At 31.1% G+C, this 24,093-nt stretch overlaps 1 long non-coding RNA gene across 1 annotated transcript; it reads left to right on the top strand.

Annotated features, from left to right (window-relative positions):
- Window positions 1–8,550: 8,550 nt before the first annotated feature.
- Window positions 8,551–12,920, top strand: LOC143054405 (uncharacterized). Its single transcript, XR_012971660.1, has 2 exons — window positions 8,551–8,898; window positions 12,060–12,920. It is a non-coding gene; the product is annotated as an uncharacterized LOC143054405 (long non-coding RNA).
- The last annotated feature ends 11,173 nt before the right edge of the window (window positions 12,921–24,093 follow it).

The raw sequence follows: 24,093 nt of genomic DNA, 5'->3' as shown, positions 1-24,093 counted from the left end.
ACATTCAAACTCATTAGTAGAAAAAAAAACTGAAAACGACATTGCGTGGTATCGTGTTATTATTATTTTTTGTTCATCATTGATATGTTTACTTCCGACTACATTATAGACCTCCTTTGGTGAATTATAGACATTTCATACACCCACTATTTCGAACCCCCAATTTAGGCCAATACCATGAGTATATCAATTTATTCAATATATTCAAAATATGTATTATTTATATTTACTCTAAAATTGTTCAGTGATATGAAGTTATTCGAATTATAATTTGCAACGCAAATATACATTTGCAAGCTTGTAAAATAAGGTAAATAAGAAACAGGGACCAAGTATAATAAGCCTACTTTTATACACAGACACTGTTTCAGAAATTATCGGCAATTCTTTGTCTTGGTAGAAACTGCAAACAGGTTTGGTTATCAAAATCAGGAAACATTAGTTTAAGATGACATGGTGTACATGTACTAATGGCAGTTTACAAGGTAGGCGATGCACATGTCTAGCAATATATTACTATATGTAGAAGCAAGCTCTCGGTCCCGGTTTCCTTTCGAGCTAATGCGATTTCATGAGTTTCTGATTGTTGCCTTGACTAGTTTCGTTTCTTATGGGTTGCGGATATTTGGCATAGTGTCGCCTTTATTTAATTATTTTGGTATTTGAGCATTTATTACTTGCATTACTATAGTTATCCCTTTACTACATATTTGAGTTAGGGTCTACAATTTCTTAATGCGTTGATGAATATACCTATTGCATTGATTTATTTCTGTTAATTAGGATTATATAAATTAATTATATAACACCATGCATATGGTCAATCACCACATATCAATTGTTGAGGACAATATTAATACAAATGACCACCGTCACCAGTTATTTGATATATTATACTCAAATAGCACGCCTTCTTAACGTTTAAATAGCAATCTGTACTAACAAAAACAATAATTCAACTATTGTTATAGCACTTCAACTGCATTGACTTTCACAAATACTATTTAGGAGTAAATTTCTAAAAAAAAGAATAATTTAAGTTGAGATTTTTTGGAGAAAATTACTGCAATTTGTTTCTGTAAATTTATCTGCACAGAAACATGACAAAAAGTAATAAGATTAAACGTCCGACATATGCAAACCGATTTTCCAGACTTAACAGTTCCCAAAAGAGCCATACACTTCTTAACCGAATGTTGACATCTGACACATTAAACTTAGCATTACAAAAAAAAAACAAAAAAAAAAAAACAGCAAAACAATTAAATATATAATAAGCTGACACCATAAAACAATGACAAAGCAATATCCTAGCATTATTGGAATATACAATGATATGTGACATTAACTTATCTAAGAGAATCATATTTCATATTAGGTCGTTAGTTTTCTATATTGAAGTCTTTCACATTTGTGTTCTCGGGGCCTTTTATAGCTGACTTTGGGGTAGGGGCTTTGTTTATTATTGAGGGCCGTACGGTGACCTATATTTTTTTTTATTTCTGTGTCACTAGGTCTCGTGTGGAGAGTTTTTCATTGGCATTTATACCACATCTTCATGTTTAGAATTAATATTTATAGTATACCAGGATGAAAACAGTTTTAGGTTTTAAAATTTCAGAATCTTCTCTATGATAAACAAATGTGTGTACTTGTATTTGATCTTGCTTTATTATACAAAAATTTAAGCATTTTACTGCGACATTTGTAGATTTCAAATAACAATATCTCTATCATGAGTATATACATAACTTAATTGGGAACATTTTTGATATTAAAAGTTGATTGATTTCATAACATTTTGAAATCATTTAGAATTAAAGAATATGTCTCCCTTAAACATATCTCTGATTATTTTCAAAGGTTGTATTAAGGTTTGGACTTCGATCATTGAATTTCAGTGTGTATATTTGTTTCTTTAATTTATTTTTTATCTTTAAAGTTGCGGAGATTTGAATTATTGACGCCTTCATAAAACTATTTTGACATTTGATCGTGTATTACTTTTATTACTACCGTTATCCCTTCACTAATTATTCGAGTTATGTTCATTTCACGTGCGCTATACACTTTATAAACTGAATGTTGACATCTGACATATTGAACTTAGCATTTAAAAAAGAAATATAACAAAAAATAACATGATAAGCTCACCATAAAATAATGACAAAGCAATATCCTATCATTATGGGAATAGTCAATGATATGTGACATTAAATTATCTTAGATAATCTTGTTTAATAGTCGGATTAAAAAACAGAAACAAATTAATAAGGTATCAAATAAGGTGCAAATGTGCTCTTAGAGATTTCAAATGATTAAGATGTTCTTAATTATCCGTTTAAATGGTCAGTGAATATTGTTTTTGATATATCTATTAAAACAAGTGTTGTTGGATACCTTGCGTATACAGCGAGGCTCAGTCTGCTATATGTATAACATGCATTTAATTTGAAATATGTCACCATGGTATATACTAAATATTTGTATTCCGTATGCGCCTGACCGTAGTCAGGAGCCTGTAATTCATTCGTTGTCGTTTGTTGATGTGTTACAAAATTGTTTTTCGTTCATTTATTGTACAAACATAAGGCCGTTAGTTTTCTTTTTTGAAGTCTTCCGCATTTGCGTTTTCGGGGCCTTTTATAGCTGACTTTGGGGTATGGTCTTTGTTTATTATTGAGGGCCGTACGGTGACCTATATTTTTTTTATTCCGGTGCCACTTGGTCTCGTTTATATTAAAAGCTGATTTCATAACATTTTGAAATCATTTAGAATTAGATTTAGAATATGTCTCCCTCAAACATAGCTATGACTATTTTCAAAGTTGTATTTAGTTTTGGACTTCGATCATTGAATATCAGTGTGTGTATTTGTTTCCTTAATTTCTTTTTTTTTTAATCTTTTTAGTTGCGAAGATTTGAACTATTGACGCTTTTATAAAATTATTTTGACATTTGATCGTGTATTACTTTTATTACTACCGTTATTCCTTCACTAATTATTCGAGTTATGTTCATTTCACGTGCGCCCCTAAATTTTCTAACGCTTATAAAGTGAAGTTACGATTCACCAACATGATTTTCAATTTCGTCACCAAAGCGCTTTAATACGTGCTACATGTATTTATAAAATCTACGAAAGAGTTTCTAGAGCAGTTACTTACATGGATCAATCATTCTATTTCTGATAAATAGACTTATATAAGATAATGATATCACACCTTGCATATGGCCCAGAACAGTGACTAACATTGATGAATAGATTTATTGCATTGATGAATAGATCTAATTCTAATAAAGAGGATTATATAAGATAATGATATCAAACCATACATGTGGTCCCGAACAGTAATATGCATTGATGAATAGATTTGCTTCTGATGAAAATGATTATATAAGTTAATCACACCATACGTATGGTCAATGACCACATATCAATTGTTGAAGACGATATTAATATAATTGACCAGTCACCAGCTGTTCGATATGTGATACTCATATCGCACGCCGTAAAAGCGTTTAAATATATTGTTTTAGTAACAAAAACACTAATTCAACCATTGTTAACTGTATGGACATTCACAAATCCTAGTTAGGAGTGTACTAAACAAAATTAAAGTACGTTGATATTTATTGGAGAAAAGTTACTGCAATTAGTTTCTGTAAATATATCTGCAAAGAAACGTGACAAACAGATCCCAAAAGAGCCATATACTTCTTAACAGAACGTTGACACCTGACGTACTAAACTAAGCATAAAAAAAATTACAGCAAACAAATTAAATATATAATAAGCTGACACCATAAAACAATAACAAAACAGTACTATTCCATTATGGGAATACACAATGATATACGATATTTAATTATCTTAGATAATCATGTTTAATAGTTAGAATAAAAAAACAAAAAAATCAATAGAGTTATTAACACACGAATTAAAATGTTTTCTTGGAGATTTCAGATGGTTAAAATGTTCTTTGATATCCGTTTCAATTGCCAGTGAGTAAATGTATTGATATATCTACTAGAACATAAATGTATTTCAGGATACCTTGCGTTACCAACGAGGCCCAATCTGCTATGCGTGTTATTTAATTCGAAATCTGTTATCATGGTACAGAATACATGTTTGTAGATATCACTACTGGACGAAAAAACAACTGTCCATACCAGTAACAGTCGTACTAAGACTGATAATGTTTGTTAAAGTTGTAACAGTTGTTAAATTTCACTGCTGCAGTTATTTTGTAACTGTCCCAACTTTACAAGTGTTTAACATAAATCGACTGCAACAACGCAAGAAATAACTGTCACAGTCATTAAAGGACTAACACAACTATTTCAAAGTTGTAACAGTTGATTTACAACTGTCCCAACTCGAAAAGCGTTGCAACAGTCATAAATAAACTGATTAAACGCCTAAATGGTTGCCACAGTCGTAATAAAACTGATGCAACCATTTGAAAGTTGTAACAGTTATTTTATAACTGTCCCAACACGGAAAACGTTGAAACAGTCATAAATAAACTGTTTAAACGCAGAAAAGGTTGTAACAGTTAAAATATGATAGCTACAACCATTGTTTGGTCATAGCTAATTTATAAGCGTAGCAACTTCCAAACATTGATCTTCATGTACACTTTAAAGTCACGGATACAAAATGTCTGACGGTTAAATTATTTGTAAAACAATTTTACCGTGTGAAATATAAGGTTGTGACAAAGAGAAACAACTATCACTTCCATTTAACAAATGTTTAATACATTAATTTTAGATACATATTGATTAAAAAAAAACAATAGTATTCTGAAATATTTGTCGCTGAACACATTTTTGTATTCCTCGGTTATTTAGTGAATGTGCTGAATTTATATTTTTTGACACTCCCTCGCCTCTAATCTCTTCGAACAAATAAAATCGGAACCAGCACTAGATACCTGCAATTTTACTAGATAATAGATAACTACTAACAGAAAAATCGAAAAACGTTACCCAATATATTTGTAACCAAATGTATCTTTATAACTGTATTAACAGATGACAATTTTTCAATATTATCTAAATAACATATTTAATTATTTTCTTTTTAAATAAGTTAGGTGTGAAATCATTCATGCATACAAGGTTGTTTTCAATACCCGTAGTTTTACGAATCACACTACTTCATAATAACGGTCAATATACATGATATACTCTAAACCTAGCGGGGAACTCCTAATACACACACTTGTCAAACTTATCCCCATATTAAACTGTTTAATATTTTCTTGAGGGCTGATTTCACACACCTATTCTGAGCTTTTATTTGGGGTTACATTTTTTTCTAGTAAGCTTATAAATATTGCCGTATTAACTATTTTGATTTCTATACAAAAGTCATAAAAAAAATCAAAGCTATGTTCAACATTTAACACATCGTTTGCAGCTATGTAAAAAAATCTTAAATCTATCTAAATTTGATTTGATTTATTTTATATTACCGTATTTTATTTTTGAATATTTCGATATCAACTCGACTTTTTACTGTATATTGAACCGAATGATCTATTTAAAGTTCAAATGTAATTGATACACATGATACATGTAAATACATTTCAGCATTCATGATTGAGGTAAAAAATATTATCACTCGCGAGAAAACTTCATATTTTCACCGGATTTTTCGCAACCAATTTACCAAACACATTTTGTAAAAAAAGTATTAATTGATACTAGTAGATCGACGTACTGTACAAGACCCGACAAAATAACTAGCGCCAGTGAAAGTTCAAATGTTCAAAACAAGAAAACTTGCATTGTTTCAGACAGGGAAATCAAATCTTCTTTTATTTATTCACATCACGGTTTAGAACTTGTTGTATTCTTTAGACGTCTGGTCTTATTAAATTCTATAGACTGACATCGGATTTTCTTATGTGGTTTCAGTTGATCATATGCCGTACTAACGTTTATCCAAAATATTTTTCCCCATTTCAATTTTCAAATTCAAATTATTTAATCATATAAATGCTTGTCCAATAGTGATATATTTTTCAATCAGTAAAAAAAACTAATAATTTTACGAGATGTACAGATAATATTTTGGGTCCCTTCATAGTTTTTTGTTCAGTGTGAGCCGAGGCTCCGTGTTGAAGGTCGTACATTGACCTATAATGATTTACTTTTATAAATTGTTATTTGAATGGAGAGTTGTCTCATAGACACACACACCACATCTTCCTATATCTATGACAGTACAGTAATGGAAAGTTTAAAATAGTCACATTAATATTGGTGACTTTATATCCTGCCTCTCTGCCTGCTGAACATGCTGAATGGCAAAATTCTGACCGTATTCAGAATAGAAGTTACTTTCATTGTCCAGTCTCAGTGAAAGATTCAATGACTCTTTTCATCCCGGATGGCAACTATTAAAGAACCTACCAAGTGTATTTATTACTAAATTGTTCTTGTTCTGAACATGCATGTAATATTTGCTACTGGACAATAAACAAAATTATAATATTGTAAGTAATTAATGCATAGGCTATTTTGAGACTCTCATGAAGATCAATTCAAAATAATTTGATTAACCTCTTGAAATAGACTATTTATTTAAAATAGTGTTCAATTATTTCGTGTCAGACTATTTGGGTGTCGGACTAATGGGCGTCAGACCATAGGGGTGTCAGACTAATGGTGTATCAGTGTAATAAACGTATATATATACAATGTGACGAGTTGTATATACAATGTGTAAATGTCACTTTCAAATAGCACTGCAGTTTACTCAATTTCACCAGTTTATTATTTTGTTTCGCTGGAAGTTTTTATAACCATAGCAAATTAAAACCCCACAAATATGCTTCCAAACATAAATATTATAATTGAATTATAGCACACAACTCACTAATAGTGCATAATACATGTATGACTTTGTAATGCTTATTGTGTTTATGGAAAACAATCGGTAAATGTTGCTTATATTCTTAGGATATATATTTAGAAGGCATTTATTCAAAAGCAGATAGAATGGATTTGTAGAAAAAAGTCTTTGGTTAACCACAATACATGTATATGTGTCATCACTGGTGTGTCAATGGTGCTTTTGTATAAAAATCAAACTTGGGTTTCTTATCTAAACTTGTTTACATTGAGTTACATCATCCAATATGGCTAGACCTGTTATAGGTTTTTCATTATCACACTTATGCGTTACTGACTTTGCTTATTGTTGAAAGATGTGCAGTTTCTTACAATTACATCACTTGGTCTACGGTTGATGGTCCTCTTATTGAAACTCATACCACATCTCCTTATTCTGGTTATCGTACATTATACATGTTATACAAGACTACAATACCTAGTATTATCAAATGAATTATAACAGCTGTTAATAGTTGTCAGACTTTTGTTATTAAAAAGCAGCTGCTTCATTTGTTTAATCAACATGGTAGACATGATCAATGGCGTCAGATGTAAAGAAGAGCGACTGTGCACATGCTGAAATGTCATGTCTGCTTTGCCTACATGTATGAAGGTTTTACTACATGTACAAGTATCATACAAACTTTCCATTATCAATTATCGATAACCATTGACATCTGAGAAACATTTGGAAATACATGTAGATCAAACCACAAAAACTAACACTACTGGACGAAAAAACAACTGTCCATACCAGTAACAGTCGTTGTACGACTGTCTTAGTCTGTAAAAGACAAATAATGACTGTCAAATCTGTCATATTTCGTTGCAACAGTTCATTTATGTCTGTCCCAACTTTTCTACGGGTTGTGAAAGTCAAAAAATGCTACCATCAGTCATTTCAGAACTGTTGCAGTGGTTTACGGTGTTGTCACAGTCAAAATATATTTATTACAGTCTTTCTAATAGTTGTGGCAGTTGCATTATGTCCGTCCCAACCTTTTAATAGTTGGGACAGTTAAAATTTGTTTGTGTCAACTTTTCAGACGTTGATGCAGCCAAAAAATGTTTGTCACAACGTTTTTAGAGTTGGGACAGTCGTTAAATGTTTGTTACAACTTTCTAAAGGTTGGCACAGTCATTAAATGTTTAGTACAACTTATAAAAGGTTGACACAGTCGTTAAATGTTTAAACCAAACACTTCATAGGTTGATACAGTCGGTAAATGTTTTAATACAAATATTTTAGCGTAACGGTAGTCCATCAGTGTAAAAAAAAAATCACGTCTCACCCGGCTCTCAAGATTTGATTTTGTTGTGAAATAGTCCATTACTTATACTATTATCGTCTATCGTGCGATTGTAAACTTGTTTTGCTGTTTATTCACTTATTTTGCGATCGTTGTTTGTCTTTTGTCGTTTTCCATTTATTGCCGTAGCATTGTCCGTTCATTTTTGACAGTCATGTGCGTTTGACTTTAAATAATCCTTTTGATATCCTTACTTTTTATTTTATAATATCTGTTTTATAACATTTTCGTTCATAACTGGTTTTAAAAACCAGAAGCTTTCGTTTAAAATAGAGTTTTAATATTATTGCAGAAGAATGAGAAGATGATAATTATGGATTCATTCAAATTCATATTTGATAAATTCTGCGCAATAGAAAAATGTACAAGGGTGTACCTGAAATAAATTTAAAGATTATGACTAAGTTACCAATATTGTACAGCATAATAAACCCGTTTTAATTCGAATTACACCAAGAGGGACATTTCCGATGATTAAAAAAATAATTAGTAAAATCTGTCAAGTTTCATTAAAAACGGAAAAAAATTCTTCACCGTAAACGATTTATCCACTTTAATTTCTTGTCGGCAAAAAAACAAAAAAACCGGGACCTCAGGTCGGCAAACTATATTTTTACACAGGTAACTACAGATGTTAGACCACATGTTCAATAATCTGAGCTGGAAAATACAATCGGTGAGTAGAAATTATCAATATTTTAAAGCATGTCTATCGAATAATCATGGATTCATAATTTTGAAGTGAAAATGTGCACATTTGTCGGCTTACAGACCTTACAATGTGTTCTCATTGGCGGATCCAAAAAGGGGGGGGGGGGGGGGTTCCAAGGGTTCGAACCTCCTTTGTTTTGGCCGCTCAATGCATTTAAATGGGGACATATAGTTGGACCCCCCCTCCCCCTGTTTCGTTCTGGGTTGGACCCCCCACCTTTTTAGAATTGCTGGATCCGCCACTGATCCTACGAAATCTATATTGAGATACTCCGATAGGCTATATATAGCTATGAATCGACGTTCTATATTACCACACTCGTGCATAGTTGCATGTTCCAGGGAAAATATAAGCTTTGAGCCACCTTTAAGCTTCAATGTTAAAGTTGTGCTTCATAATAAATCATTGAAAGTCATGAAGGACACCGTACCCCCCCCCCCCTAATTATCATGTGTATGTCATTTATTCCCTTAATTATTTTGCATACATCACCCTGAGTGGAATTCATAAAAGGTTACTCTATATCTTCCCCTTTTTTGTGGGAATAATTTGGTCGATTATATAGGGAATCACTCAAGCATGACTGGATCCGTGCCCCTAAGGGCAGTCAGGGGCCCTGTCCCTTATGAAAAGTTCTGGATCTGCCACTGACCATGCTGACCTATACATCATGTAGTGTACATATTGTATGTTAATGTATTGCTAACTCGGGTCATAAATTTGCATGAAATACTTGTCACTGGACATTTTATAACCAACAACCAACCGATCTTTACATGTACGTATCCATATAAATGTGTTTCTTATCATGCTTATGCTGGATTACTAGTATTTCCCTAGTTTTGCTTTATCAGCTGATAGTTTTTGTTCTATTTAGAATGCATTGTGACGTCACGATTTCGATAAAAAAAAACATGCATAGTACAAACACATATGATTTGATCATAAAATGTTAAGAAAATTATTAACTTTAAGATTAAATAGTGACTTATTTAGCAAGTGTCCATTTTCATTTAGATTTTAAATAATTCTCAAATCATGGACAACAAAACATTAATATATTTGATAATAGCATGCATATGCCAGGCATTGAAAGTGAATAAATATTTTAAAAATGGTTTAAAATAGCATTAATCATCAAAATAAAACAATATTATTAAATTAATGTTCCTGAAACAAGGCACAGAGTCATAATCAGTTGCCATTTAAACACAGTTGATTAAACAAATTGTGCTAATTCAATTAGTAATTGTTTTATCATGTACTATATTGTTTAAAAAACACATATTAAAAGAGCAAAGCTAGCATCATAATTTTATTCTTTTTAGATTTAACATAGAATTTATATAAAATCACTATAATTTGTTAATACTTTGAACCCAAACTATATATTTTCATGTGAAATTTTTATATAAATTGTGCCCTGTTAGCATTGTTTTTCAAAATTCATTTGTGCCATACATGTTATCTAACTTACAAGTAGTAACATTCAATGGTCATTATATTTATTCCGCAATGATTAAGGACCTTCTAATCATAATTCATATATATTTTTCGACACGCATTCAATTGTGTTTTGGTTACTTTATTGTTGCCTATTAACATGATTAAACTGTTGGGTTGATGCATCATTGATATATCCCACATCTCCTTTGATTATGTGCATTCACATACGACTGCAGATTTTTTGCATTTTTTACATAATCATGATAATTCTTTTATGTAAACATTCAATATGTCAGGAAAACATAACAAAAAAATCTATCTGTATGCATATTTTTTTATGTTAACATGGTATAAACTTTTTTAAAGTATTTTATGAAGCTCAAAATATTTTTTATAGATATAGTATTATCCAGTAAGTTCTCATAAAATTTACTGTGTTAAAGATCTGCATTGTATGTGTTGTATCTACAAATTTAGTCTAAAACAAATTTTTTTAATTCAAACTCAAAATTAACAATTAAAATATTTGTATTTACTGAATATGACCATGCAAATGTGACATTAAAATAGGTAATAATCAGGATGTTAACACTGGATATGCGATAGGTAATAATCAGAAATTCTTATATACATGATCTAGCTAATATACAAATTAAGACACAATAGTTTATTGCCCTGGGGGATGATATTTAATCTGTCATTAATCTGTCATTGGTCATGTTGGTATAATGATACAATTTTATAATAATGTTCACAAATTATCATGATTAAAATTGTCCTCTTCAAAATTTTGATAACTTTTTCAAAACAAATTATAATTTAAGAAAAATATGAAACAGCAGGATATATATTATTTTGGATATTAAAATGCAAATTTTAAAAGTAATCTGAATATTGATTTATTAAAATAAAATTGGGTAAATAACTAAATTAAATAAAAAAGTGAGCTGCAAAGCATTATTTAATGCAAGCTGTTATAACAAATGAATAAGTAAAAAGTATTCAGGGTAACACAAAAGATGTAAAAATTATTAAACTCAAGGATTTAAAACATTAACTGGGATGGTTAAGTCTTGGAACAATATTTTTACATCACAAAGGTTTATTCATTATATGCACTGGACAAAGGTAAAGTCAATATCATCTACATGTATATAGTAACAGGGCATTTATTTATTTTATTTTTTCGTTCCTTAAACTTTTCTTTGTCATGTTTGTAGTATCAATATATTTCATATTAAATCATAAACATAATTAAAATAAACAAAAGAAATAACCTGTTGTGTTTTAGAGAGGAACAACTATCTCCATGATGTCTGACTTTAAAGAATTGATGAAAAAAAGTATGGTGTGAGCCTCAATGAGACAGTAACCCTTCAATGAAAGTACACAATCACACTTAACAAATCATTAATGCAGGAAAAAAGACAACACTATATAGAATTTAGACCCCCTTAAAAGATTTATTTTTCTTGTTAATAGGGACTTGAAAATAGAATTGTATTAGTGCTAGAATTTTTTGGTCAATCAAATGAGAAGTGCTACTTTTATCTAGGTAAATACAGTTATTGTAATTAACTTTCTTATTATTGCACAATGTATATACATGTAGTATTATATATTTATTATTAGTTAAACATTTACTGCACTTGAGTCTAAATGTATATTTTATTTTGTAGAATCATACTGAATATGTATTGGTTTGACCTGCTAGTACATGTGCACTTTGATGCATAGAAAATATAGATGTCACTGAGTCGCTGTATAGCTGCAAATTGTGAAACAATGGATTAATTCATTATTTAATGCTAGTTATCTATTGTTTTTGGAAATTATGAATATGGCGTGCAGCATTATTCCATGATGATAATGTGATGTTCTGATTAAATTGGACAAGAAGAAAATTGTGCCTTGTACAAATAGGAAAATTACAAATTGTATTAAAGGAGGACCACATTACTGGAGGACTAATTACCTTGGATTATCATAATCAATTGTGAATTTGGAATAACAAAATTTCGTAGTTGCAGTGAATATTAATAGTGCAATCATACATGTACATTATTTCTGAATTCCATGAATACCCAGGATAACTATTCATTTGAAATAGCAATTTGGAATAATGAAAATGCATAGTTTCAGTGAATACTACTAATAATAGTGCATCATATCTGAATTCATGAATACTTTTAATTAGTTGATAATCAGTCATTTTAATATAATAACAATATGGATAATGTGAATTTCTAGTTTCAGTGAAATTAACAAAACAGTACATGTATATCACATCTGAAGTTTATGTTGGCATTGCAATTGTTAACTACCGCCAGCATGTCCAGGGTGTGTAAAAAGATCTTATCCAACTATGAGGGTCTCGTGCAGTCCGTGTCAATTGTTAAGAGTCAAATGACTGCTTGCTGTACTTAAATTATTAATGTCTGAATTAGAATTAAATAAAAATCTTAATTAGCATGATTAGTCATGTTAGTGGCCAAGTGTTCATGGTTTTTGAAACAAATAAAACATGCACGTACATTAAAGTATAATTTTATTATCCCTCCTGCAACAAAAGTTGAAGTACATGCATGCAAGCCAAGAAATATGTATTACAATCTGGCAGTGGCTACAGCGTACCGTTTTGTATTTGAGCTTCACCAGATACATTTTAGAAGCTGAAATGCCTGGATACTTCCTTTAAAATGTTATGAAGTTTCTGTTATTGATTTGTTCATTGCACTTCACCTAATTTTCATGGTACACTACATGTACATGTAACTGTTTACAAAAAAATATTACTGTTTGAACAGTCACAGTGAAATACACTTGAAGTCTTAAATGTATAACGTATGTATATTAATTGAGTTACTGGATTAATTATTATGGTATTTTGAAAGGTGTACATGCCTCAGTGTCTGTCAGGCAGGGTTGGCCTGATCCTGACTTCATTTCATGGATCAGTGATTAAGGTTACTTCAGTTACATGTAATTTGTCAAGTTTGTTTCTCACACATGTTTAAAAATACTACAAGCAGTAGGAAAAGTAGGTCAACTATATTTGGTTTATGAAATGAGTGTAAGGTGAATATGTCTAATTGCAAGACTTACATCAGACTTTGACCCCAATGAAAATGTCATGGTTCATTGAACAATGCTTAGTTTTTGTGGTTTGATCTATTTCCAAATGTTTCTCAGATGCTACAGTATAAACTACATGTACATGCAAGACATGTATAGGATCACTATTTTTGACATATTATTGGATATTCATAAGTTAGTTTTCATGGTTTGGATGTTAAAAATGTTAAATCTATTTCACAGTATAAATCACTAAATTTTGGGTATCATGGGTTTATATTCAGTTTGTAGGGTGTACATCATCTGTCTGGCATGGTTAATTTGACTGCAACTTCATTTTCAAAGGTTAATGAAAATTGAAAGTTTGTGTGATACTTGTACATGTAGTAAAACCTTCATACATGTAGGCAAAGCAGAGATGACATTTCAGCATTTGCACAGTCACTCTTGTTTACATCTGACACCAGTGATCATGTCTACATCTTGATTATACACATGTACAGTAGCTGCTTTTTGATAACAAAAGTCTGACAACTATTAACAATTGTTATAATTCATTTGATAATACTAGGTATTTTAGCCTTGTATAACATATAAAAAAGAAGATGTGGTATGATTGCCAATGAGACAACTATCCACAAAAGACCAAAATGACACAAACATTAACAATTTAAGGTAACCGTACGGCCTTCAACAATGAGGAAAGCCCATACCACATAGTCAGCTATAAAAGGCCCTGATAAGACAATGTAAAACAATTCAAACGAGAAAACTAACGGCCTTATTTATTTAAAAAAATGAACGAAAAACAAATATGTAACACATAAACAAACGACAACCACTGAATTACAGGCTACTGACTTGGGACAGGCACATACATAAATAATGTGGCGGGGTTAAACATGTTAGCGAGTTCCCAACCCTCCCACTAACCTGGGACATTGGTATAACATGTATACTGTATGATATCCAGAATAAGAAGATGTGGTATGAATTTCAATAAGACAACCATCAACCGTAAACCAAGACAGGGATCTCCATGGATGAAAATTGAACGATGGAGGAACTTCAAGTGAAGTGATGTAATTGTTAGTAACTGTACATCCTTCAACAATGAGCAAAATGAGTTCCCCATAAGTCTGATAATGAAAAACCTATAACAGGCCTAGCTATATTAGATAATGTAACACTGTGTAAACAAGTTCAGATGAGAAACCCAAGTTGGATTTTTATACCATGTATACAAAAGCAACATTGATACGTCAGTGATGACAAATATAATATTGTGGTTAATCAAAGACTTGTACCATAATAGTTGATCATCTGCCCTTTAATATTCATGTTTTTCTACAAATCAATTCTATCTGCTTTTGAATAAATGCCTTCTTAATATATATCCCAAGATGTTAAGCAACATTTTCCCATTGTTTTCCATAAACACAATAAGCATTACAAAGTCATACATGTATAACGCACTAAACCATTATAGGTCAATGTATAGCCTCAGGCGCGGATCCAGGGGGGGGGTTCCGGGGGTTTGAACCCCCCTTTTTTGGACGATCAAGGCATTTGAATGGGTACATGTAATTGGAACCCCCCTTTGTCCTGGGTTAGTAACAACTTTTAAAATGGCTGGATCCGCTCTTTGGCCTTCAACATGGAGCCTCGGCTCACACCGAACAAAAAAATATAAAGGGACCCAAAATATTGTCTGTACATAATTATCTATCTATCTATCTAGTAACATTGTTAGTTTTCTTTACTGATTGAATAATATGTCATTATTGTACAAGCATTTATGGGATTAAATAATTTGAATTTGAACAATTGAAATGGGAAAATATTTTGGATAAACGTTAGTACATCTGATCAACTGAAACCACACAAGAGAATCCGATGTCAGTCTTTAGAATTTAATAAGACCGGAGTCTAAAGAATACATCAAGTTCTAAAAAGTGATGTGAAAAAATAAAAGAATTAAGATTTGATTTCCCTGTCTTAAACAATGCGAGTTTTCATGTCTTGAACATTTGAACTTTCACTTGCGCTAGTTATTTTGTCCGGTCTTGAACAGTACGTCCATCTACTAGTATTTACATAAAGTATGTATGGTAAATTCTTTGCGAAAAATCCGGTGAAAATATGAATTTTTCTCGCGAGTGATAATATTTTTTTACCTCAATCATGAATGCTGACGTGCTATTTACCTGTATCATGTGTATCAATTACAATTGAACTTCAAATAGACCATTCCGTACAATGTACAATACAAAGTCGAGTTAATATTGACCTATTCAAAAATAAAATACGGTAAAATAAAATAAATTAAATTCAGATAGATTTAAGATTTGTTTTCCATAGCTGCAAAAGATGTGTTAAATGTCTGATTTTTTTTTTTTACATGTATAGAAATCAAAATGATTATACGGCAATATTTATAATTTTACAAGAAATGTAGCCCCCCAAAAATTAGTGTGTGAAATAAGCCCTCAAAAAAATATAAAGAAGTTTTATATGGGGATAAGTTTGACAAGTGTGTGTATTAGGAGTTCCCCGCTAGGTTTAGAGTATATCATGTATATTCAGCGTTATTATGAAGTGATGATTCGTAAAACTACGGGTATTGAAAACAACCGTGTATGCATGAATGATTTTACACCTAACTAATTTAATAGAAAAATAATTAAATTGTTATTTAGATGATATAAAAGTTGTCAACTTTTAATTCAGTTATAAAGATACATTTGGTAACAAATATATTGGGTAACGTTTTTCGATTTTTCTGTTAGTAGATATATCTTTTATCTAGTGAAATTGCAGGTATCTAGTGCTGGTTCCGATTTTATTGGTTCGAAGAGATAAGGGCGAGGAAGTGTTAAAAAAATATATAAATTCAGCACATTCACTAATTAACCGAGGAATACAAAAATGTGTTCAGCGGCAAATATTTCAAAATACTTTTTTTTTAAATCAATATCTATCTAAAATTAATGTATTACATTGGAGTGATAGTTGTTTCTCTTTGTCACAACCTTATATTTCACACAGTAATTTTTTTTTACAAATAATTGAACCTATATCCCTGACTGTTAGACATTTTGTATCCGTGACTTTTAAGTGTACATGAAGATCAATGTTTGGAAGTTGCTACGCTTATAAATTAGCTATGCCTATACAATGGTTGTAGCTATCATATTTTAACTGTTACAACTTTTTCTGCGTTTAAACAGTTTATTTGTGACTGTTTCAACGTTTTCCGTGTTGGTACAGTAATTAAATGACTGTTACAACTTTCAAATGGTTGCATCAGTTTTATTACGACTGTGACAACCCTTTAGGCGTTTAATCTGTTTATTTATGACTGTTGCAACGTTTTTCGAGTTGGGACAGTTGTAAATCAACTGTTACAACTTTGAAATAGTTGTATCAGTCCTTTAATAACGGTGACAGTTATTTCTTGCGTTGTTACAGTCGATTTATGTTGTAGACAAACACTTTTAAAGTTGGGACAGTTACAAAAAAACTGCAGCAGTGAAATTTAACAACTGTTACAACTTTAACAAACATTATCAGTCTTAGAACGACTGTTACTGGTATGGACAGACGTTTTTTCGCCCAGTAGTGTAAGCATTGTTCAATGAACCATGACATTTTCATTGAGATCAAAGTCCGATGTTAGTCTTGCAATTAGACATATTCACCGTACACTCATTTCATACACCAAATATAGTTGACCTACTATTCCTACTGCTTGTACATTGTAGTATTTGACATTTGTGTGAAACAATATTGACAAATTACATGTAACTGAAGTAACCTTAATTTACACTGATCCATGAAATGAAGTCAAGATCAGGCCAACCCTGTCTGACAGACAATGAGACATGTACAATGCAGACCATTCAAGATACCTATATATACATGTATACCAAATAAATGTATCCAATAACTCAATTAATATACATATTATACATGTAAGACTTCTAGTGAATTTCACTGTGACTGTTCAAACAGTAATATTTTTTTTTCAAATAGTTACATGTACATGTAGTGTACCATGAAAACTAGGTAAAGTGCAATGGACAAGTCACTAACAGAAACTTCATAACATAAAGAAGTATCCAGGTCTTTAAGCTTCTAAAATGTATCTGCTGAAGCTTAAATACAAAAGGTTACACTGTAGCCACGGCCAGATTGTAATACATATTTCTTGCATACATTTACTTCAATTTTTGTTGCAGGAGGGATAATAAAATTACACTTTAAAGTACATGCATGGTTTATTTGTTTCAAATACTTGGCCACTAATTAAGATTTTTATTTAATTCTAATTCAGACTTAATTTAAGTACAGCAAGCAGTCATTTGACACTAAACAATTGACACGGACTGCACGAGACCCTCATGGGTGGTTAAGATCTTTTTACACAATCTGGACATGCTGGCGATAGTTAACAATTGCAATGCCAACACAAATTTCAGATTCGATATACATGTACTGCTTTATAAATTTCACTGAAACTAGAAATTCACATTATCCATATTGTTATTATATTAAAATCACTGATTATCCACTAATTAAAGGTATTCATGAATTCAGATATGATGCACTATTATTATTAGTATTCACTGAAACTATGAATTTTCATAAATTCCAATTTGCTATTTCAAATGAATAATTAGCCAGGGTATTCAAGGAATTCAGAAACAATGTACATGTATGATTGCACTATTAATATGCACTGCAACTACGAAATTTTGTTATTCCAAATTCACTATTGATATAGCAATTAATAATTATCATGATTATCCAAGGTATTTAATCATCCAGTAATGTGGTCCTCCTTTAAGGTTCATGTGGACCCTATGGCTAAAATGGCCGTATTTTCACCTCAAAATTTAATCTGAGTACAGGCAAACCTGTGCATTTTGAGAAGTTTTAAGGTTTAGCATGCCCTAGATAAATAGAATTTAAATGCATTGTATGATTTAGAAAATTCATAACTTAACTGAATTTTACCGTACACTTTTTTTCGTCCCTGCAGAAGATGATAAAATTAACAAACAGTTGAGTTTACCTTGATATGGTCCACTCAGGTACACAGTTTAAATAACCAACTATTGTCAGGTATCTATTGTCCATCTCATGTCCATGTCAAACAAAACAGCTCACTTCAATAATTACCTGTGGGGAAGTTCTCAAACCTGTTTCCCAACTTAGTTTATTTTAGCACCTTCTGGAGGAATGAAAAAAAGTGCACGGCAAAATCCTGGTAAGTTTTTATTTTTCTAAAACACAAAACATATTTGAAATTTATTGATCTAGGGCATGCTATGCCTGAAAATTTTTACAGATGCACAGGTTTGTCTGTACTCAGAGTAAATTTGGAGGTGAAAATACGGCCATTTTAGCCATAGGGTCCACATGAACCTTAATACAATTAGTAAGTTTCCTATTTTTACAAGGTACAATTTTCTTCTCGTCCAATTGAATCAGAATATCACATCATCATCATGGAATAATGCTGCACGCCCTATTCATCATGTTCATTTATATTTCCAAAAACAATAGATAACTAGCAGAAAATAATGGATTAATCCATTGTTTCACAATTTGCCGCTCTAAGAGTGACTCGGTGACATCTATATTTCCTATGCATCAAAGTGCACATGTAGCAGGCTTCATATTCTAAGTGGGAATCATGGTCAAACCAATACATACTGAGTATGATTCTACAAAAAAAATATACATGATATAGATGTAAACTGAAGTACAGTAAATTTTTAACTAATAATAAATATATATATACAAATGTAATACTACATGTATATACATTGTACACTAAGAAAGTCAATAACAATAACTGTATTTACCTAGATAAAATTAGCAATCCTCAATTGATTGACCAAAAAAAATTTAGCACTTATACAATTCTATTTTCAAGTCCCTATTAACAAGAGAAATAAATCTTTTAAGGGGTCTACATTCTATTTATCATGTATATATGGTGTTGTCTTTTTCCCTACATTAATGATTTTTAAATGTGACTGTGTACTTTCATTGAAGGGTTACTGTCTTATTGAGGCTCACACCACATTTTATGTCATCAATTCTTTAAAGTCAGACAACATGGACATACATGTAGTTATTCCTCTCTTAAACACAACAAGTTATTTCTTTTGTTCATGTTAATATGAAACATATTGATACTACAAAGTTAACATGACAAAGAAAAGTTTAAGGAATGAAAAAGTAAAATAAATAAATAAATGCACTGTTACTATATAAATGCTATTGATTTTCCCTTTGTCCAGTGCATATAATGAATAAACCTTTGTGATGTAAATATACTGTTCCAAGGCTTAACCCTCCTAGTTAATGTTTTAAATCCTTGAGTTTAATAAATTTTACATCTTTTGTGCTACCCTGTATACTTTATACTTCTTACAGTTTGCATTAAATAATGCTTTGCAGCTCAGACAACACTTTCTTTTTTAATTAAGTCTTTTATCCAAATTGTTTTTAAGAAATCAATATTCAGATAACTTTTAAAAAATGCATTTTTATATCAAAAATGATAGTATATATATATATATTATCTTGTGGTTTCATATTTTTCCTAGATTATAATTTGTTTTGATAAAATTATCATTATTTTGAAGAGGACAATTATAATCATGATAATTTGTGAACATCATTATAAAAATCATCTTCAAAATACCTTTATAATATATTTAATGACAGATTAAATTTCATCCCCAAGGCAATAAACTATTGTGTCTTAATTTGTATATTAGCTACATCATGTATATAAGAATTTCTGATTATTTATAATACTTATTCAGTGTTAACATCCTGATTATTACCTATTTTAATGTCACATTTGCATGGTCATGTTCAGTAAATACAAATATTTTGATTATTTATTTTGAATTTGAATAAAAAGAAATGTTTAGACTAAATTAGTAGACATGTACATACAATGCAGTTAACCATGTTAACACAGAAATGTTTATGACAACTTACTTGATAATACTACATCTATAAAAAAAAATTTGAGCTTTATAAAATACTTTAAAAAAGTTTATCCCATGTTAGCATGAAAAAATATGCATACAGATAGATTGTTTTGTTATGTTTTCCTGACATATTGAATTTTAACATAAAATAATTATGTAGAAAATACAAAAAATCTGCAGTCGGATGTAAATGCACATGATCAAAGGAGATGTGGGATATATATATATATATATATATCAATGATCCATCACGGTCACATCAACAGTTGGGCAACAATAAAGAGACCAAAACACAATCGAACAGTGTCAAAAAAATATGACTCAAGATTAGAAAGTCCTTAAATCATTGTGGAATAAAAGACAATTGTATGTTACTACTTTTCAGTTAGATAACATGTATGCATGGCATAAATGAATTTTGAAAAACCATGCTGACAGGGCACAATTTATATAAAAAATTCACTTGAAAATATATAGTTTAGGTTCAAAGTATTTCAAATTATAGTGATTTAATATTCTATGTTAAATCTAAAAAGAATAAAATTATGCTGCTAACTTTGCACTTTTAATGTGTTTTTCTATTTATTTTTAATTTAAAACAATGTAGCAATTAACATGATGAAATTCTTATAGATATTTTATTCATTGTAATTTTTCAGAAAAGAGGCAACAACCTACATAATATAAAAAAGAAGATGTGGTATGATTGCCAATGAAACAACTGTCCATAAGAGACCAAAATGACACTCATTGGCGGATCCAGGGAGGGGGGTTCTGGAGTTGGAATCCCCTTTTTTTGGCCGATCAATGCATTTGAATGGGGACATATAGTGGAACCCCCTCCTTTTTGTCCTGGGTTGGAACCCCCCTGTTTAAAATGGCTGGATTTGCCCCGACACAGACATTAACAACTATAGGTCACTGTACGGCCTTCAACAGTGAGCAAAGCCCATACCGCATAGTCAGCTATAAAAGGCCCTAATAAGACAATGTAAAACAATTCAAACGAGAATACTAATGGCCTTATTTATATAAAAAATGAAAGAAAAAAAAATATAATGTAACAAATAAACAAACGATTACCACTTAAATACAGGCTCCTGACTTAGGACAGGCACATACATGTACATATATAATGCGGCCGGGTTAAACATGTAAGCGGGACCCCATACCCTTGTTCAATATATATGAATCCTTAAGTACATGATAAAACAATTATTAATGGAATTAGCACATTTTTTTAATTAACTAGCTGTGTTTAAATTTATGGCAAATGTTTATGACTCTGTGCATTGTTTCAGGAACATTAATTTAACAATATTGTTTTATTTTGATGATTAATGCTATTTTAAACTATCTAATACCTATTCACTTTCAATACCTTATATTATCAAATATATATTAATGTTTTGTTTTCCATTATTTGGGAATTATTCAAAATTTGAATGGAAATGCACACTTGTTAAATATGTCACTATTTAATTTTAAAGTTAATAATTTTCATAACATTTTATGATCGAGTCTTATGTTTTGTAATATGCATGTTTTTTCAATGGAAATTGTGACGTCACAATGCATTTTAATAAAACGAAAAACTATCAGCTGATAAAGCAAAACCAGGGAAATACTAGCATGACTAGTAAATCAGTAAACATTTATATGGATACGTACATGTAAAGATTGGTTGGTTGTTGGTTATAAAAAGTCCAGTTACAAGTATTTCATGCAGATTTAGAACCAGAGTTAGCAATACATGTTAACGTACAATATGTACACTACATGATTAATAGGTCACAGTGGCAGATCCAGAACTTTTCATAAGGGAGGGGCCCGCTGACTGACCTAAAGGGGGGGGGGGCGGATCCAGTCATGCTTGAGTGGTTCCCTATATAATCGACCAAATTTTTTTCACGAAACGGGGGGATGGGGGCAGGGGATCAGCCAATCAGTCACTTAAAAGGCCATCCCACACAATAAAAGTTTACCAATGCCCAACATGTTAGAGTATAACAGTAAGAGGATGAAGATCAAGAGTGACGTTTCTGTCATTCCACTCAGGATGATGTATGCAAAATAAATAAGGGATAAAATGACATACACATGATGATCATGATAATAGGGGGAGGGGAACGGTGTCCTTTATCATGTTTATGACTTTCATGATGCACAAATTTAACAAGCTCAAAGCCTATATTTGCCCTGGAACATGCAACTATGTACGAGTGTGGTGATATAGAACGTCGATTCATAGCCTATCGGAGTATCTCAATATCTACATAGGAAGAACAAACAGCTGACAAATGTGCACATTTTTCCTTCAAAATTTGGATCCATGATTATTCGATAGACATGCTTTAAATTTGAAAATATTGTTAATTTCTACTCACCGATTGTTATTTCCAGCTTAGATTATTGTACCTTTGGTATAAAATCTTTAGTTTCCTGTGTAAAAATAACCTCACCTGAGTTTTTTTTTTGCCGACAAAAATTAAAGTGGATAAATCGTTTACGGTGAAGAATTGTTTTCCGTTTTTAATGAAACTGTACAGATTTGATTATTTATATTTTTGATCATCGGGAATGTCCCTCAGGGAGTAATTCGAATTAATACTGTTTTATTATGCTGTGCAATATTGGTATTTTAGTCATAATCTTTAAATTTACTTCAGGTACACCCATGATGGTACATTTTCTATTCAGCAGAATTTATAAAAACTTTTTCAAGTATCTTTTGAATGAATCCATTATCATCTTCTCATTCTTCTGCAATAATTTCAAAACTCTATTTTAAATGAAAGCTTCTGGTATTAAAACCAGTTATGAACGAAAATGTTATAAACAGATGTTATAAATTAAACGTAAGGATACCTAAAGGATTATTTAAAGTCAAACACACATGTCAAAAATGAACGGACAATGTTATGGCAATAAACGGCAAACTACAAAAGGCAAACAACGATCGCAAAATAAATAAATAAAAAGCATTACAAGTTAACAACCGCAAAATAAATGATCATACTATGTTATGGACAATTTCACAACTATATCAAATCTTGAGAGCCGGGTGAGACGTGATTTTTTTTTTACACGGATCGACTACCGTTACGCTAAAATATTTGTATTAAAACATTTAGCGACTGTATCAGCCTATGAAGTGTTAGTTTTAAACATTTAACGACTGTGTCAACCTTTTGTAAGTTGCAATAAACATTTAATGACTGTGCCAACCTTTAGAAAGTTGGAACAAACACTCAACGACTGTCCCAACTCTAAAAACGTTGTGACAAACATTTTTTGACTGCATCAACGTCTGAAAAGTTGACACAAACAAATTTTAACTGTCCCAACTATTAAAAGGTTGGGACAAACATTATGCAACTATTAGAAAGACTGTAGTAAATAGATTTTGACTGTGACACCACCTTAAACCACTGTGACAGTTCATAAATGACTGTTGGTAGCATTTTTTTACTTTCACAACACGTAAAAAAGTTGGGACAGACATAAATGAACTGTTGCAACGAAATTTGACAGATTTGACAGTCATCACCAGTCTTTCACAGACAAAAACAGCCGTACAACGACTGTTACTGGTATGGACAGTTGTTTTTCGTCCAGT

The sequence above is a fragment of the Mytilus galloprovincialis genome, chromosome 12 (genome assembly GCF_965363235.1).
Source record: "Mytilus galloprovincialis chromosome 12, xbMytGall1.hap1.1, whole genome shotgun sequence".
Lineage (NCBI taxonomy): Eukaryota > Metazoa > Mollusca > Bivalvia > Mytilida > Mytilidae > Mytilus > Mytilus galloprovincialis.
The sequence above is the reverse complement of the archived record's forward strand: the minus strand, read 5'-3'. Positions and strand labels throughout refer to the sequence as shown.